General features: G+C 34.7%; 1 long non-coding RNA gene across 1 annotated transcript in view; it reads right to left on the bottom strand.

Moving 5' to 3' along the window:
* Positions 1 to 16,696, bottom strand: part of LOC129397469 (uncharacterized) — a 53,802-nt gene extending 37,106 nt beyond the window's left edge. Inside the window, exon 1 of the long non-coding RNA XR_008624930.1 lies at positions 15,365 to 16,696. This is a non-coding gene — a long non-coding RNA (uncharacterized LOC129397469). The remainder of the gene's footprint in view (positions 1 to 15,364) is intronic.
* Between the last annotated feature and the right edge of the window lie 1,402 nt (positions 16,697 to 18,098).

The following is an 18,098-nucleotide window of genomic DNA, read 5'->3' as shown; positions in this document are numbered from 1 at the left end:
AGACACAGAAAATTGTTGGAACCATAACATTGGAAACAAAGCAGGACTCAAAATTATTTATATAACCTATTTTTCTAAACGATATAAAATACATAAAGAAAAGCACATGAAAATGTAAACAGCGGTTATTTCAGGGTGGGATTATGAATGATTCGGCGTAAAATACATATATTACTTACGTAATTTAAAAAATTAAATTTTCCATAATAATGTATTTTAAACCACAGCCCCATGGCTTTGGCAATTACAAAAAGGACTTACTGTTTATCTTCAGAGGAGGTTGGTTAACAATATCAGAGCTATTAAAGCACTGATTTTTTTACTCAGAGAAAAAGAGTAATGAAACATGAAAGCTACCTTCAACTATTAGAACTGTCAAGTAGAGGATTGTCAAGACTAGAGGTTCTATAACGACAGCACTTGTCTTAAGAAAGACATTTCTAGCAACAAAGAAACAGACTGATACTCAAGAATTGTGGATGGCATTCAAGAAGAGGTGGGGTGGATATCAGACATATGGTAATAAAAATGATTGCTCCACTGAGTGAGACCTAAAACAGTTTTTTTTAAAAGATCCCTTTCAACCTTGGATTCTATTATACATTGCCAACATATTTGTCCCACATTCTACAGGTCAAAGGTGTTGGTTTTTCTTTTCTTCTCTACTTTTAACCCACCTGACTCCCACCTTCTTCCTGTATTGCCGGAAGGTCCTGACTTTCTGTGCAAAGAATCAATGGGGCAAATTGCCCTTGAGAACAATGCTAAAGAGTGGCAAATTGTTCGTGATAAAGTCTCTGATTTAAGTAGAATCAGAAGTGACAGAAAATAGTGACTTGTTTAATTTACCACAATGTGTTAATTATGTACAATAAGTGGTGGGGCAGGGCCCTTGACTTGGGGCTCATGGGAGCTTGAGACAAATCACAGAGAATAAGATGGGTTCTGATTCTGACAATCCATCTAATCACCCAGACATAACCCATGCTATCCGTTCCTTCCTCCATCCCCATTATTCTCTATATTATCTCACTCAGAAATGGTCAAAACCATTCTCTGAACAATCTTCCTAAACATCCAAGTCCCCTAGTCCAGGGTATTCTTTGGGTGATCCCCAATGAGTGTGATACCCTTACCTCTCACTGACTGTGAGTAGGAAGCAAACATTTTTGTAACACCATACTTTTAGGAAACAACCAAAGAGTCCTAGAAACTTTTCTTTCAAATACCCATGACCGATTATCTTCTAACAAAGAGAACTTCATAAAGATATTTAGAATTTTAGGCAACTTAGATATTTAGAAAACCTATTCTACTCAAATGTGTAAATACTAGAGGGATAATTTAGCTGTTAGGGTATGTTTCTTTGATAATATTAAAAATGTGGATTTCTTTTACTTCACTTCTGAAATACAAACACATGCCATAGACAGGAGAACTGTAAAATCCAGTGCTTAGACCAGCTTTCTGCACTCAGCAATGAAGGGGAGATAAAGTAACATGTTTTCTTCAACCCATCACAAGGCTCATAGCTGAGACCCCTGTAATGAAAAACAGATTAACAAAAGAAAAACATAACAAATTTGTTTAACCATAGTTCTACATGACATAGAAGCTGTCAAAAATGAAGAGCCAAAAACACAGGGAAACTCTGTATTTTATGAATAGTTGTGCAGAAGAAGTATGATTGGAGGACAAAAGTGTATGATCTAATGGTAATAAACTGGAAGAAACATAGCAAGGACTGTCTGTCCAGATTCATCTTAGCCTCTCTAAGAGGTGTGACACTTCTTCTCTTCACATTCAGGGCAGAACACCTGTCACATTAGGGTCTTCAGGGGAGAAGGGAGGGAGGTCAGAGACTCCTGCTTCTGTGATTTTTTTCAAGTTCCTTCAACTTAAAATAGTACACTAAGGTGCCATCTTTTGGGTTATTATGTTCTGAGCCCCAACATTAAGATTGTGAAATCTGTGTGCCATTATTATTGTTGTTAATGGTATTACTATTAACAGGTGGAAAACTTATATTCTATAGTTCAGGTTCAACTTATATTTATCATCTATATGTTCCACATGATGGGCTTTTTGTTTTCATTTAAACCACTGTAACTTTGAGTGAGGAACTTTGTCCCTCTCTGTCCAGATGAAGAAATGAAGTTCAAAAGATTAAGTGTGCTTGGATCACAAAGCTGCCCAGAGGTAGAGTTGGGACGCAAGCTAAGGTTTCCTAAGTCCAAGACTGAGGCAAAGAATTTACGAAATGCCTTCACCTGATTCATATATAATTAGCCAAACAACCTGTACTGCTTAATAATCGTAATATGAAAATGTTCACATTAACCCATAAGGTAGATAGAACATCATTATTCCCTTCCTCAGACAGATGTGTTAAACTAGTGGCCAAGACCACTCAATTGGTACAGGATGTATGTTGGATTCAAAGTCATGTTTCTGTGAAATTCTTCCTCCTGTTGTGAAGAAAAACGCTGTGAAGTATAATGATGCTCAAGGAGAACAACAAATATTAACAGTGACAAGCCCTAAATACCTCTGTTTGTCTGCAATATCTTGGCCTTTACATAATACAATTATAATTAATTATTTATCAATATAGAGGCTCTTTCTTTGCTAACCATCTAGTTCCTATGGATGAGTTATATTTCAAATGAGTCTATTAGTAGATTAAGATAAAAAATTGTCAAAATTGAAGTCTTAAAATGGAGCTAGAAGATGTGGCCAAAACGGGTGAAAGAACAGGTGTCTGCCTTTATTCTACACTACTTCAGACTGGACTATGAAAGAGCAACACTCTTATTGTGGATATGTGCTAAAGAAAATAAAAAAACAAAGTTGAGTTGTTCAGTGAGCCTTATGAATATATGCAGACATGTTTACTTGTCTTGAATTGAAAATTGAATTCTAGTCTTCTTAGACTGTGAGCTATATTTTAGACGAAGAGGCCAACAAAAGCCTACTTGTATTATCTAATCATTCTCTCTTTTGGGAGCACTCTAATTTAGCTAAAACCAGGATCTGAATTTGGCCTAGCTATAAATTAAAAGACTACTACATGGTTATGTAACTCTGCTCAAAAGTTTATTTGCCCTTACATTAAAAAATAACTCAAGTTACTCTCAATGGATTCATTAAAAACCTGATTTTTCCACTTTATAGCTATTTTGCCTGGCAGATGGGATCTGTTTTTTTCCTTATGCTGCATTTTTTGAAACAAGTATATATGGTGGGAGAGCAGCACATTCTCCCACCAACAAAAAAGCCACATTCGTATTTCAATAAAATTGCATTATTTGGCATCTACTGTTCACATATGTTCATTTGGCTATTGCTAGTCCAAGTCAATTACAGCCACAAGGGGAGTGGGTACTTGAAATTTAAACAAGGAGCTTTACATTTTGTAAGAGAGAAGAGGCCTCCTGACAGGTAGCTCAGTCTCTAATTCATTTTTAATGCAGTTGACAATTCTATAAATCATTTGTTTTCCTCCCATTATATACTAGCTCCTGTGCTATAGAAGCCTTAAAAGAAACTTTCTGTATAATTTTGGGTAGGGGTTTGAGGGGTAGGTAAGACTCTTTGAAGGAGCCTTTAAGGATGAATAACTTTGCCATGCAGGAAACATAAAGTATTGCAAGCAGAGAAAATGTATGGAGGTGTGGTGATTTCAGGACTAGGTCAAGTTCTCCTTATGTAGCTGAGGGCGCATAGTGAAGAGGTGTAGACACAATGGTAGAGAAGGTAGATTTTTTGCTATGAAGTGCCATTATTAAATGTTTTTGAGTGAAGAATGTAAGCTCTATCACTGTGAATACTGAGAAATGGAGTATTACATTCCACAAAATGTGAAAAGAAAACTAGCAAAGAATGTCTATACCATAGGTCTGAAGTTAACCGGACTGGTAACTAGGGACAAAATGTATTTCAAAATATTGTTATTAAGCTAAGAATGAAAGTATGCAATACTATAGTCAGCTTAACTGAAAAAAATTTTTTTTCCATTCTGATTTTTAAGAATTTGATTGGGGGTTGGGAGAGAACATGGTATAGACGGAATTACTGTGAATGTTTTTTGGTTAAAGTTAAGGTCCTTCAGGGATACTGTTTGTTTAACCACTGCTTATATACATGTCAAAAGAAAACACTCAAAAGACAAAATGCACTCACAGTTTTTTTTTTTTATGCATCAAAAATAAAGGTGGTTGAAAATGTGACTACCTGTGTGTGTCTTGATTAGCAACTGGAGTATGAACTCATTCTGACTTGGATTCATCAAAATTTTATTACTTTCCAAAATCTACGGGTATAGATTTTCATCCTCGATGGTAGTGTTTTATAATTGCATGCATGCTATAGTCAAGAACGTGGCCTCTAGAATGAGGCAAACCTGAGTTCTGCTCCACTTAGGAGCCATATGATCCGAGCAAGTTATTAGATTCAACTGTTAAAAAGGAAAATCAGACAGTTAATCATATCTAACAATCAGTTATCGTGAAGATTAAGCAAAATGTTATAAACATGCTTATATACTGTCTGGTATATTCTAATAACTTTATACAAGTCATTAGTCAATTATGTAATTATTATCACCCAAAGATAAATGTGCATAATCAGTTTGAGGAAAAATCTGTGAAAACAACTTTATCTGTACACTGGAGGCAATTGATTCACTGCGTTTCACCTGATTAAATCATGAACAAAAGGGTAATAATATGAGCATATATAATACTTTATTGCAGGGGCGTCCAATCTTTTGGCTTAATTGGACCACCCTGAAAGAAGAAGAATTGTCTTGGGCCACATATAAAATACACTAACACTGATGATAGCTGATGAGCTAAAAAAAAAAATCACACAAAAAATCTCACTGTTTTAAGAAGGCTTATGGATTTTTGTTGGGCTGCATTCAAAGCTGTCCTGGGCCATGGGTTGGTCAAGCTTGCTTTAGTGCTTAAGAAGTATTCTCTCACAAGCAAATAATTTGGTTTTTGTATCAACCCTGTGAGTTAGAAAATATAAAATATTCCTATGGTTTACAAAGAAGAAGAAGAAAAAAGAGAAAAAAGAAAAAAAAATATAAAACATCCAAAAGAAAAAGAAAAATACCAATAAATTCATGCCAGAATAGACCAAGACGACAAAGGAAAAAGAAAAAAAGCTCTCAATAAGATTAATTTGTCCTAAATGGTTCTTTCAGGTAACTATAGTGGAAAAACATGATGTCACCTAGTGAACTGATATTGTCAAATCAAATGATGGGGATCTAATAAATATCAGATTTATTTAGCCTTTGTAAATAGCTGGCTATTGATTTCTCAAGTGTAGATGATTCACCCCAATAGTAAAGTTTCAGTTATAAGTTTATTTTTATTTTTTTGAAACAGAGTCTCGCTCTGCAGCCAGGCTGGAGTGCAGTGGTGTGATCTCAGCTCACTGCAACCTCCACCTCCCAGGTTCAAGAGATTTTCCTGCCTCAGCCTCCCAAGTAGCTGGTATTACAGGCACGCACCACCACATTCAGCTAATTTTGTATTTTTAGTAGAGACGGGGTTTCAACATGTTGGCCAGGATGGTCTCTGTCTCCTGACTCATAATCTGCCCGCCTCAGCCTCCCAAAGTGCTGGGATTACAGGTGTGAGCCACCGCGCCTGTCCTCAGTTATAACTCTTAACACATACATTATCACAAAGAAAACATATTATAAAAACATCTATTTAAAATGAATGCCATACATATAACACACGTTTATTTTTAAAAAGTACATTATTGCATAAAGTTTTCATTTATTTTAAAAAATTGTATGTATGTAGATCAAAAAACAGATGCCATGTTTACCTTTCAACCAACAAACTAATACAGACTTTAATAGTCCTCAGACTATGCAACTTGGGAAAAGAGTTCCATTGCTTAATTGAATATGACCAATCTTTCTTCAAGTTCACATTTGATTAGATTTTCTTATTTAACATTTTCACCAATAAGAGTTTCTTTAAAAAACAATTGATCCCAAATAATTATTGAGTCTGGCAAAGTGAATGTCCAATTAATATACAATGAATTGATGAAATTTCTCAGAAAAGTGATTGTATCTAACTGAAGAGTTAAGAAAATTTTGTGGTCCTGTATATGCATGTTTTAGATTTTTATATAATATGCATATAATATAGTTTCTCTAAGAAATATTTATTCCAGCTCATATATTATTAAATATCTTAATAATTCATGTTCCACCTTGAGTATAATGATATTCAGATGTTCTATCTCCCAATCAAGTTTGAGAAACACTGTTTTAGAAGGACACATATCCAGATTATTCATTTAATTCATTATTTAATTTTCTTAAATTTCCTTGAATATGTCTTGATTAAGTAAAATATAAGCCAGCAAACTTGGTTAGTCAAATTTAAGGGGAATAAACTCATTAATATTATATGGGGTTCTTATCACAAGAGTTCTTAAACTAATGAACAGCAAAAAAAATAAAGTGAATGCAACTGTTCCTTATGGCTACAAATGAGGTACTGACCAATAATGCTTCTCAGAGGTTTATTTGGCACTTACATAATGAACTTAAAAAAAAAAAAGCTATGTTTGTGTGGATTAATTCTGAGAATTGTGTTTATCATTCATTACAGAAATTGTTAAGCTGTGTCAACTGAAGATATTCTTAAAATCTGTTGACAAAATAGTGTTTAAAATATAAAGTTTGAATAACATATGCCAAATAAGGTATGAAAACCATTAATATTTAAATTACTTTCCTTAAATGATGATGAAATCATTACAGGACCTTGAATCTCTCATTGGCTTTAATTTCTTATATTTGTATTTAACTACTTCTCCCATACACAGTGTGGAATCATAAACGGTGACAACGCAAGTTTGAAAGGTCTGTAACACTAAAGCTGGAATTCAAAGGGATTTCTGTAAAGTAAGATTCACTGACCCTCCTTGCCAAAAGAATGTCTCACATCTTAGAAAGGGGAATCGTGCTGCAATAAACACACGCATCCATGTGTCTTTACGGTAGAATGATTTATACTCCCTTAGGGTATATATTCAGTAATGGCATTGCTGATTGAATGGTAGTTCTTAGCTCTTTGGGGAATTGCCACACTGCTTTCCACAATGCTTGAACTAATTTACACTACCTCCAACAGTATATAAGTATTCCCTTTTCTCTGCAATCTTGCCAGCATCTGTTATTTTTTGACTTTTCAATACTAGCCATTCTGATTGGTGTGAGATGGTATATCACTGTGGTTTTGATTTGCATTTATCTAATGATCAGTGATATTGGGCTTTTTTTCATAAGTGGGAGCTAAGTGATGAGAACTCATGGACACAAAGAGGGGAACAAGAGACACTGTGGCCTACTGGAGGGTGGAGGGTGGGAGGAGGGAGAGCAACAGAAAAAATAACTGTCGGGTACTCAGCTTAGTACCTGGGTGAGAAAACAATCTGTACAACAAACCACTGTGACATGAGTTTACCCATGTAGCAAACCTACACATGTACCCCTGAACCTAAAACAAAAGTTAAAAAAAAAAACAACCAAAAAGGGAATAATCAAAAGACATAAGGTGAGAGACATGAGAAAACAGAGATAAGAGATGAGAAAGTCTTGGTTCTGTGATTTTTTCACTATAGGACCAAATTAGTCTCAGTTTTCTTGCTTATGAACCAAAAAGACTGGGGAAGCTTTAAAGTCTCTTTAAATTCTGCACTTTTGTGATTGCAAGCATATAAGATTCTCTACTCCATAATTGTTGCCCCTTTGTTTTCTTTGGTTATCCAACACATAATATAGCTAGGATAAGTATTCCAAAGTATGAATAGAGTCTGTATTTTAGCCTGACAAGTTGAGATTAGGTTTATTTCCTCATTTATCGATTTTAAAATTTAAATAGATGTCTATAAAAACCATGTTGAACTGCAGGTATCTGTAAGCGAGAAAGATTTTTCTCATTACTAAAGTATATCTATATCTATTTGTAAAAACTTGAAATTTTAATGTCATTTTAACAGAAGATGTCTTAAATATATAATCCTAAAAGAAACTCCCAAACTCATAGATATGTCTATGTGTATGTGTGTGTCTGTTCATGTTCAATATTTTATTTAATAAATAATATAAAATTCAGTAGCCAAAATACTTAGATAACTCTAGCATTATTAGAATCCCCACACTTCAATCATGGCATGCCAGCAGCCATTTAGTGATTCTCAAAATGGATTTAATCCAATGTGCTACCCAATATTCTGTCTTTGGAATTTTGATGCATTTATATAAACCCCATGGGTTATTCAAAATAGGGTATGTAAAGCTTCTATAAAATGCCCAGATGTTAGCAAAATTTTGGTCTTTTATTTTTCAACACTTATTCCTATATAACTTTTACAAAATTCAATTTTAAAAGAACACAATGTATTTTACATCTTCCTGATTGTCCTTAATGTTTTAAAAATTAATTTCTCATATTAATTGGACAGGCAAGAAAGGCAAAGTTCTCTAAAAGTTTCATCAACATTTTGATTTGTATTTCCAAAGACCCTTTTGAGAAATGTGTATTGACTCACAGAGGATTCATGGGAAACTATAAAGTAATATAGGCCTTAGAATTCTCTCAGGCAATGACTAAAAACACCATGAAAATGTGTGATCAGGGCATCCAGACCAAGGATGCTTCTGAGGGCTCACTTAAGTAGATACTTATCTCTGTTTTTCACAAAAACTTTTCCCTGAGACACTAGTTTTTCCAAAACATTCCTCACAAAAAGGAACTCCTAAACAATTTGAAATTCTTTATTTGAAATTCTTTATGTACTCTGTCTTCCTCCTAGAAATTCACAAATCACAACATATTGGGTTCCCAAAAAGTACTGCAATAAAGTATACTATTTAGTCCTATTTAATCCAGAGTTTCCTAGTTATGGTATTACCAAGTATAAAATCCAACCAATTCTACAGCCTTTCCCTGGTTCTACTTTACAGAATACTATTAATTTGTAAATTTGTAACTCCATCAAATACTCATCAGGAAACACTGCTCGAGGCCTCAAGGTCTTGGTACCATGACTGCCTTAGGCCCAGAGTGGACCCCAGGGAGCAGATATTTAGGAAAATGGCAAAAATCTGGGAAATGCATGACGGTTGTTAAAAATAGAATTATTAATTCAATTTTTATTTCATAGAGCATAATGATGTACTGATGTTTTATGTTTTAGTATGTTCAGAAACATGATAAAGTTATGAGCTGCGACTACGATATGCTTAGTAAAAATGACTGCTCTTCTGGTCCCCAGTAAAAGTATAACTCTACCTAAATGTGTAGCATGTCTTTGTTGCAAAAATGCCTAGTAAATAAAAATAAATGTACAGAAAGTATGTTTTCAAATAATTAAATTTTTAGTGTGAAAAATTTCAGGAGTGCAGGCAGTACACAACTATGTTATTCAAGTAGACCAGCAACTTCAGCCTGAGAACCCTACATGTTACTCAAATGTCATCAAGAAGTTTTTCCTGTATTAAAAGAAATAACCCTTGGTGAATATAGCACAACAATGTAATACACTTAATGTCACTGAACTGTACACTTAAAAATGGTTAAGATGGTATCTTTTATGTTATGTTCATTTTACCTTAATTTTAAAAAATCTAATCTTGTTTTGAAACCCCACTAAAGAGGCAAGATTTTGTTAATGTTTGTCAGAATTACTAGCCTAGTAATAAAATCAGATTTCAAAAAATGCCTAAAAACTCTCCTCTATCATTAGGAAACATTCATCTCCATTAAAAGAGAAGGCATAATGGATGCTGAAAAGGATGCAACAGTTGTCAGAACATGAGGAATATTTTCTTTTTCTCTACTTCCACTACGTAAATCCTCATAACAGTAGGGCTTCAACAACAGCTTTGAAAGTGAACTTTCCTTTTACATTGCAAAGAATAATACAGCTTTCTATAAATGTGAAATTATATTTCATGAGTTTTTTTAATTTAATTCCTATCACAGCACTAAGAGTAAAACCTGCTACATGAATTTAAGGTTAGGTAAAATATATTTGATTTATCGAAGTGTGCATTAACATAGGAGAATTAACAAATTTGTGAGAAATACACTTAGGAAAGGATTAATGAACTATAAAAGGATTGATGAACTATAAAACTGACTGCACAGCTAGAGATATTTAAAAACATTGCCCTTGTTGGCTATCATAGTCTCTTGACTGGAAGTTTATGAGGGCAGAGAACACATCCTTCTTGTTCACTACTACTTTTTTCATGCCTAAAACAGTACCTAGTATAGTAGGCACTACAAATTTTAAAATTATTTAGTGAATTCAAGGTAGAGTTAAAATGCAGAAAATTTCTTTGTAGACAATGGTTGAAAATTGACACGAATGAAGGCATTTTTCAATTAATAAACTATTTGAAATATTACCAATTGACCATTTAGATATCTAATCCGTCACGGGTTCCACTATTCATCAAACACATGTTGAATGCTCTCTCAAAAATTCATCCAAATCTCACATATGGAATTTTATTCACAAGCCAATACTCTATGTTTCAAGTGACCAATATTGTCAACACTTAAGCACTAAACATCCAGTTCTGAATCGTTTTGTCTGTTGAACTATTGCTGAATTTTTCTCATGAAGTCTCGGCAAAAAAATTATATTTAATACATTTTCTTATATCTTTTTTAAGTGGAGGCATTAATATTAAAACATTTTATATATTTTTAAGACTTCTGTTGGAAGAAAAACACCTAATTTGTTAATATATGTTATTTGAATTAATATTCTTCAAAATTAGAGCTGTTAGCACACAAACATTAAAATGAAGAATTATTAAATGGTGTTTCATGTAATCCTGATATAAGATTTAGAGATAAAACTCTAAATATTTGGAAGAACATAAAAGAGGCATCTATCACTTTTAAATGCATATCTTAGACTTTATTTATATTTAAGTTTTTTTATTTAGAAAAAGTAAAATATAAGCAGGAAAAGTGGAAAATAGTCTTCACATAATTAGCTAAAAGAGACAAAGCTTTGGAATGTCTTTTAAATCTATTTTAAAAGCTCAGCTACTTTTTTGTTTTTTTTCTATTACAGACCTAAGAAAAGTTATTTCAACTGAATTGCATACATAACTCCTAGAGTGTAGACAGTTGCTATTATTTGTTCACTTCATCAAATGCTCTTTTAAATTCTTGCTACATCTGTATTACCAGGTCCTAGAGAAACCAAGGTGAAAGAGGCCCAGGAGAGGCCAAACCCTCTTTGTTATTTCTAACAAAGGAAATGCCATTCTTGCCACTAACTCTTGGAATGATTTCCAAGTTCTCTGAAAATAATTTAACCTGTGTCAAGTAGCTGTCTCATCTGGAAAACTCAATAAACGAATGTAGAAGTTAGAAAGAGTAGGGGAAAGTTAGGTGTCATAGTGAAATAGTTTATCCCAGGCATGTTGAATTGAGACTCCAAATTAGCCAGCATACTTCCACACATCTGCTCACTTTTCTTTAAACTTGAGCTATATTATTGCAGAAAAGCATAATAATCCCCACTCTGATCTTGTATTTCAAATGAAAGAGGCTAAAACATCATAGCACATGCGCCTTTCTAGGTCGGTTAAATATTATAAGTGGATACATTTCCTTTGGAGATCAGCATTTTTACATTTAAAGGACAGATTAAACAGGGAGAAAAAGTAGAGGAGTAATATATAAAATATTTGTATCCAATGACAAGGATTCCAATTTTACATTAAACTTTAGCTTAAAGAGGACATGCCTATTAGATTATACTTCACTTAATAGTTGGATTCTTTAACATTTTGTGCAAATTATTTCTCGGCAGCCAAATCATACTTCACTGTACCTGAATAGTAGTTTACATGTAAAAACCTCAGGTAAATGCTTATGTACTGCCAAAGTGAACAGTAACCTTTATTTATTTGTTTAAAAAAGGTGACGTCTTTGTACACTGTTTTCTTAATTTGAAGCAGTTTTAATGTGGCAGTTACAAAAAATAAAATTTTAAATTCTATTATATAAATTTTCAAGGAAACTATATTTCATAATTTTCCAGCTGTAGAATTAAGATTAATGTTTATTATATGTTGGTTTATGCATGAAATATTGCATATAATAATATTCAGGATATCTGCTAGTGTTCTTAAGCAGAACTGAGGTATTTTTAGGAGAGATCACTCTGCATTGCTTATCAAGATTTTTCAAGATAACCAAAAGTACAATGGAAATATTCTAGATTTTAAACATTTTCTCATTTTTATTTTTTAATATGAAAGACAACTTATAAAAATTTTTATAAAGAAAAGGGGCTACAGTAAATTGCACTTGTTCATGCTGACTGGTATAAGAATGAAAATTCAATTTGTCTAAAGGGTCCTGGGATGGCACAAATACAGGTTCATGCTCTGACTTTGCTTTCCTGGTCCCACAATTTGTTTTAGTGTTGGGTGGAAAGGGGATGAAAGGAGATAATATATGAAACATCTGCCATTTGCCAAGAAACTTGTTTAACATTTTACATATGGTTTCTCACTTATAAAAAGTTAAGTAATATAAAATCAAAAAGAATAGTCAAAATAAATCCCTTATTTTTATTCCTATCAAATCTAGATTTTTCTCATCTGCCTGAATAGAAATACGGTCTCTACTGAGGAAGAAAAGCCTGATTTCTTTCTCTTTTCCCTGTTTGTAGCCACAATTTTTTAACAGTCATGAAATAAAGAAAATCCAGAGGGGGCTGGCAGCCCAAGAGAGAATGCTGCTTTTATTTACTTTATTCTCTTTGAAGGTTAGATGGTGATAGTTGAGAGAAACTAAAACAATAGCAGGTAAAGAAAATGGGCAAACGTTCAGAATAAAGAATAGTTTTCAGCTGATTTGAAATAACAGATTATTAATGACTGATTTAAATGGTTAAAATGCACTGAAATGTAAATCTTTAATTCCAAATACTGGAGAAAAAAGGTAATTTATTTTATCTCATTTAAGACTAAACTAAATTAATAATCTCTTGGAGAAGCCAGGAGTGGTGGCTCACATGTGTAATCTCAGTGCTTTGGAAGGTTGAGGCAGGAGGATAATTTGAGGCCTGGAGTTCAAGGCCAGCCTGGGTGACATAGTGAGACCTTCGTTTCTACAAATTTTTTAAAATCAGATGGGCATGGTAGTGCATGTCTGTAGTTCCAGCTACTTGAGGGGGCTGAGGTGGGAGGATTCCTTGTGCCCAAGAGTCTGAGGTTGCAGTGAGCTAGGACCATGCCACTGCACCCAAGTCTGGGCAACAAAGGGAGACTCTATCCCTAAAAAAATAAAAAGTATACGCCGGGCGCGGTGGCTCACACCTGTAATCCCAGCACTTTGGGAGGCCGAGGCGGGTGGATCACGAGGTCAGGAGACTGAGCCCATCCTGGCTAACAAGGTGAAACCCCATCTCTACTAAAAATACAAAAAATTAGGCGAGCATGGTGGCACGTGCCTGTAGTCCCAGCTACTTGGGAGGCTGAGGCAGGAGAATGGCGTTAACCCGGGAGGCGGAGCTCGCAGTGAGCGGACATCCCGAGATCCCGCCACTGCACTCCAGCCTGGGCGACAGAGTGAGCTTCCGTCTCAAAAAAATAAATAAAATAAAATAAATAAAAAATAAAATAAAAAGTACAACTTTTTTTGGAAAGTGATCTCATTAACTCCCTTATATCATTTAATAACGTTAAGTTTGACATGGCTGGTCATTATAGGTAGCTATATCTCTGCTCTGTTAAAAGTGCTGAGATTCAGAAAGATAATCATTAAGATGAGAAGCTGCACTGAATTGATAAAAGTATTTTTATAAATCCTTCAGTCAATTCTATCCTAAATCTGTTTTGATTTAAAAGCCACTCATACATCTTGTATAAATCAAATATTCAGTCATATAATTGTAATATTCTCTATTTTTATCCCAATAAAGCATGGGTAACACGAGAAACAACATTTCCAATCAAGAAAGTTTTGTTTGCTGATGTGAATTAACCAGTGGTCTGAAAAATTTAAGTGCTTATAAACTACTTGAGAGCAAAAATAAAATAGTATTTATTGCTGTATCTTTCTTGGCTTATCACAGTACTCATCTTAGGTTCATAAATGGCTATATAGTTGTCCTAAATGACGAACAATTTGAATCAAGATTACCACTGTGAATTAAAAGACTGATTACAAGTAGGTCCTGATTTATAGGAAATTTGTGTCCCCCAGAGTAGGCTAAGCCCTGGCCTCGGTCACTGCTACCCAGTTTTTTCCTGTCTGCTGGCCAGTGACGGAGAAAACACACTAAACATTTTGATGTTTCACTATGAAAGTGCATGTCATTAGGTGGCTAAAGTCTTTATAGTCTCCCACACCAAAGTCATGTTTGAAAAACAATACATTAGCAATCCGGAGCAGAGTTTGTTATGAAGAAGGATACTGAGAATAAATAGATGAAATTCTAGATATTTCTAAAGAGGATCCAGCTATTTCATGGCCACTGAAGTCTTCAGTGAATAGGTGTGAATATTTCAGTGTAGTCCAACCTGAACTGAAAAGCAGTTCTTCCGTCCAAATTTAAATACCTCCTGTGCATATAAAAAAGGTCCACTTATTGGTCCAAACATTACTAAGATTGGGATCCTGAAATAACATTCTCTTATTATTGGCTATATTCTTCAGCAAAAAAACCATTGGGAAGGCTAGGCTAGAGAATGAGACTTGTGCTTGGAGATGACAAAGTTCAGACATCCTGTTATTTACCCCACAACAGGTCGGGGTGGGCTGAAGATGGCTGAGTGGCTGAGTAAGTACATTTCTCTGTCAAAGTTAAAATGATAAACCATGGATGAAAGTCTGCAAAATTCTATTCACCAATTGAAAAGCTGTTAGTATTTGGATATTGAGGATCATCTGAACCACTTTCCTCACAGGTTGGGTCCATTGTCTTAATAAGGCAGGTGCAGCTCCCATTGAGAGGGCTGCAGTGAGCTATGTAACCACACTGACACTGGAGAGCACAGTTTGGTCCATACAGGCCTGGCCTGCATTCTATGAGGGAGAAAATAAAATAAAAGCAATTCAGATATGCTTTTCAAACACACAGTGTTCTTACTATTACTTCTTGGCATTCAATAAGATAATTATAGGCTTGTGAAATATTCTTTTTTACCATGGGATATCTTCCCATGCTAGAATGCTATGTGATAAAAGTAAGAACATCAATGGAAAACAGGAGAAGGGTGGGAGTGTCAAGGAAGTTAGTGACAACACTGAAAAGAGAAGTCAGGACAGCAACTTACATTTTTAAGGTGCCTTCTCAGAATTAGAGACTTCAGTGGAGCTTTAGTGGTTGCATTGTGAAGGACACAGGGAAAGTTGGATAGTTGTCTTGAGGTCAGAAAAAGGCAGCACCCATGCTGAACGCCCAATACAGGAGACTAACCTTTAGGATGAAAACACAATTATTTGTGCTTATGTTATTGAAAATGAAATGACTTTAATTTCAACTGTTTCATTTCTTTAAATATGTCAGAAGGTCCATAGATCCCCTGATCTATGTCCTACAGGACTCTATCTTTAAATTGAATTACATTGTACTTGCAACAGAAAGAGAAATGATGGAAGATTATAGAAAGTGTTAGCTTAACCAAATGTTGACCAAAAAGGCCCGGCCTGGGTGTTTGCTCTTAGCCTGATTTCCAGTAGAGAATTAACAAGTTCTGTTTCTGAAGAATTATGAGGATAAGGAGAAAGCCCAGCCCAGCTCACGGAAACAGAAAATAGATTCATATTTCCTACTCGGTCAGACAGGACTGGGAAGAAACTCAGTTTATCAATGTTTAAGGATCAGAGAAACTCAACTGTGCAATCATAACAGTCACCTACCCTTGTGGAGTTTACAAAGTGGGTCTCTAATACAGTATCTCTGTTGGTTCTAACACCTGTGAGGTGGGCAAGGCAGTGAGTTAAGCTCTCACATTCCACCGAGAAATAAACCTTGGTTTGGTATGGCTTAAAAGATCTTCTCAATTACTATAATATATCTCTGATAAACAGCAGAGCTGGGTTTTAGAATTCTTACCTAGTGCTCTTTCCCCATTTTACACTACTATATGAGTGGATGCAAGGTATTAAACATATGCAGAAGAAAGCCCTAATAAAAAAGTAAAAAGCAGGAAAGTGAGAATTTGGGAAATGTCAGTAAATATGAAGATATAGGCCCTGGGGCAAATTCTGAAACTTTGGGCAAATTTTTGTTAAAAACTTCTTTATTGACTCACTATCCTTTATGCTGGGTTAGAGATGAGCAGTTGGATGTACACTTTTTTATTCTTTTGCATTATGAACATAGGTTAAGATGTGGCCTAGCTCTCTTGCCTTAATTAACTAATTAGATTATAAATATAAGGCAAATAGAAACATAAACCAATTTTGCAATTAATTATTTTTACAAGGGTTCAACATTAGCAAACAGTAATTCAATCCCTTCCTAAATGACGGAGCAACAGTTTCCTTTAGGAAGAAGCTTTGGAGGCAGTGCAAATGCTGCTCTGAATCTTTAAACCATGAAACTTCGTGAAAAATTTTTAAAAATCCTATGTCATTTCAAATGAAGTTCAACCCAGATACCCCTGCCCAGTGTGTGGGAGGATTACTTAGTTTGGTGGCAAGATTGAGTGTTCTTATTAGAAAAAGAGTTGTGAGTCAGGATCTCCCCTGAGCACTCCAGAATCTGATTTTAATTTATAAAAATACCACATTTTCATGTTAATAATGATGTATATTTAAGACATCTGTTTGAATGTCTGCAAATGTTAATTTACCAATGGGGTGGGAGAATAATCCAATAAAAGGTTGTTATATTCTTTTATGAATTAATATTATGGCTGTTTAATAGCACCTTTACCAGAGTTCAAGTTAAATGAGGTCTTTTATCTTTATGGTGCCTGCATAGACACAGCTGTTCACACTTAATATCACAGATGAATCGTGTTTAATTGAAAATAAAAATGAAAATAAAATACCTTGTAGGACATCTGTGTAGGCCATGACTTTATTTAGAAATAACCCTTCTTTTAGCAATGAAGCTTCAACACGTCTCTTTTGCAGATGAGAAAAGTAAATTCTGAGATTAAACCCTCTATTTTGGGTAATATCTGTGGCAGGGTCAGTCCTTCAGTTCTATTGTGAATTAAATAAAACTTTTCATCTGATAAGCATCCATTAAGTCTAGTAGCAAGTGATTAGTTCAAAATTACTCAGTCTACTCTCTCTTCCTCTTAAGACAGTCCCTGAAGAATTAGAACTTCATATTTTAGGTCATTATTTCTCTGAGTGAAAAGAAAAATGAAATACGCATTTAAATTCCCAAAGAGTAGCTGGAAGCTTGGGTCTCAAGAATACTATCTGGACCACACCTTACTTGCCTTAATTCTCAGTGATTTCTATGAATCACCTTTGTGATGGGGCATTTAACTGTGTCCCTTTAAGTACTTACCACGTGTCCTCTGACAGCTGTAGCGTTGTTTGAGCTGCCTGTGATGTAACAGCTACAAACCCTGCTCATCATACTAAGGGGAAAGTATCAAGCAATTCTGGGCAATGCTCTTTAATAGAGTACCACTTCTAGCAGGAAAATGTCTACAGATCTCTGTATAACCATGGGTCGGGGGGAGTCCTGAGGTGCTTTGGGTCCTACCAGCATCACATCTGGCTCCAGTTCTCCCAGGGGGGCAGAGGCATTTTTCAGTTTTTGGGTGGCAGAAGGTTTCTCCTTCACAGTCACAAAGTTGATGGCAATCATCTCCAAACATGCCAGGTGAATACTGACCAAAAAAGGAGAAGTGCTGAAAAATTAACACCCTGCACTTTCATTAATGCATCTTAATTAAAGTTAAATATAACATTTCCTCAAGATTGAGTTCCAAATAGTAAAGTGGGACGATACTGGAATTTGCTGATCAAAAGAAGAGAGAAAAGTTTTGGAATGTCATAACGAAGGTCCATTCTAAACTGATTTGACACGCAAGTCTT

The sequence above is a fragment of the Pan paniscus genome, chromosome 2 (assembly GCF_029289425.2).
Source record: "Pan paniscus chromosome 2, NHGRI_mPanPan1-v2.0_pri, whole genome shotgun sequence".
Lineage (NCBI taxonomy): Eukaryota > Metazoa > Chordata > Mammalia > Primates > Hominidae > Pan > Pan paniscus.
The sequence above is the reverse complement of the archived record's forward strand: the minus strand, read 5'-3'. Positions and strand labels throughout refer to the sequence as shown.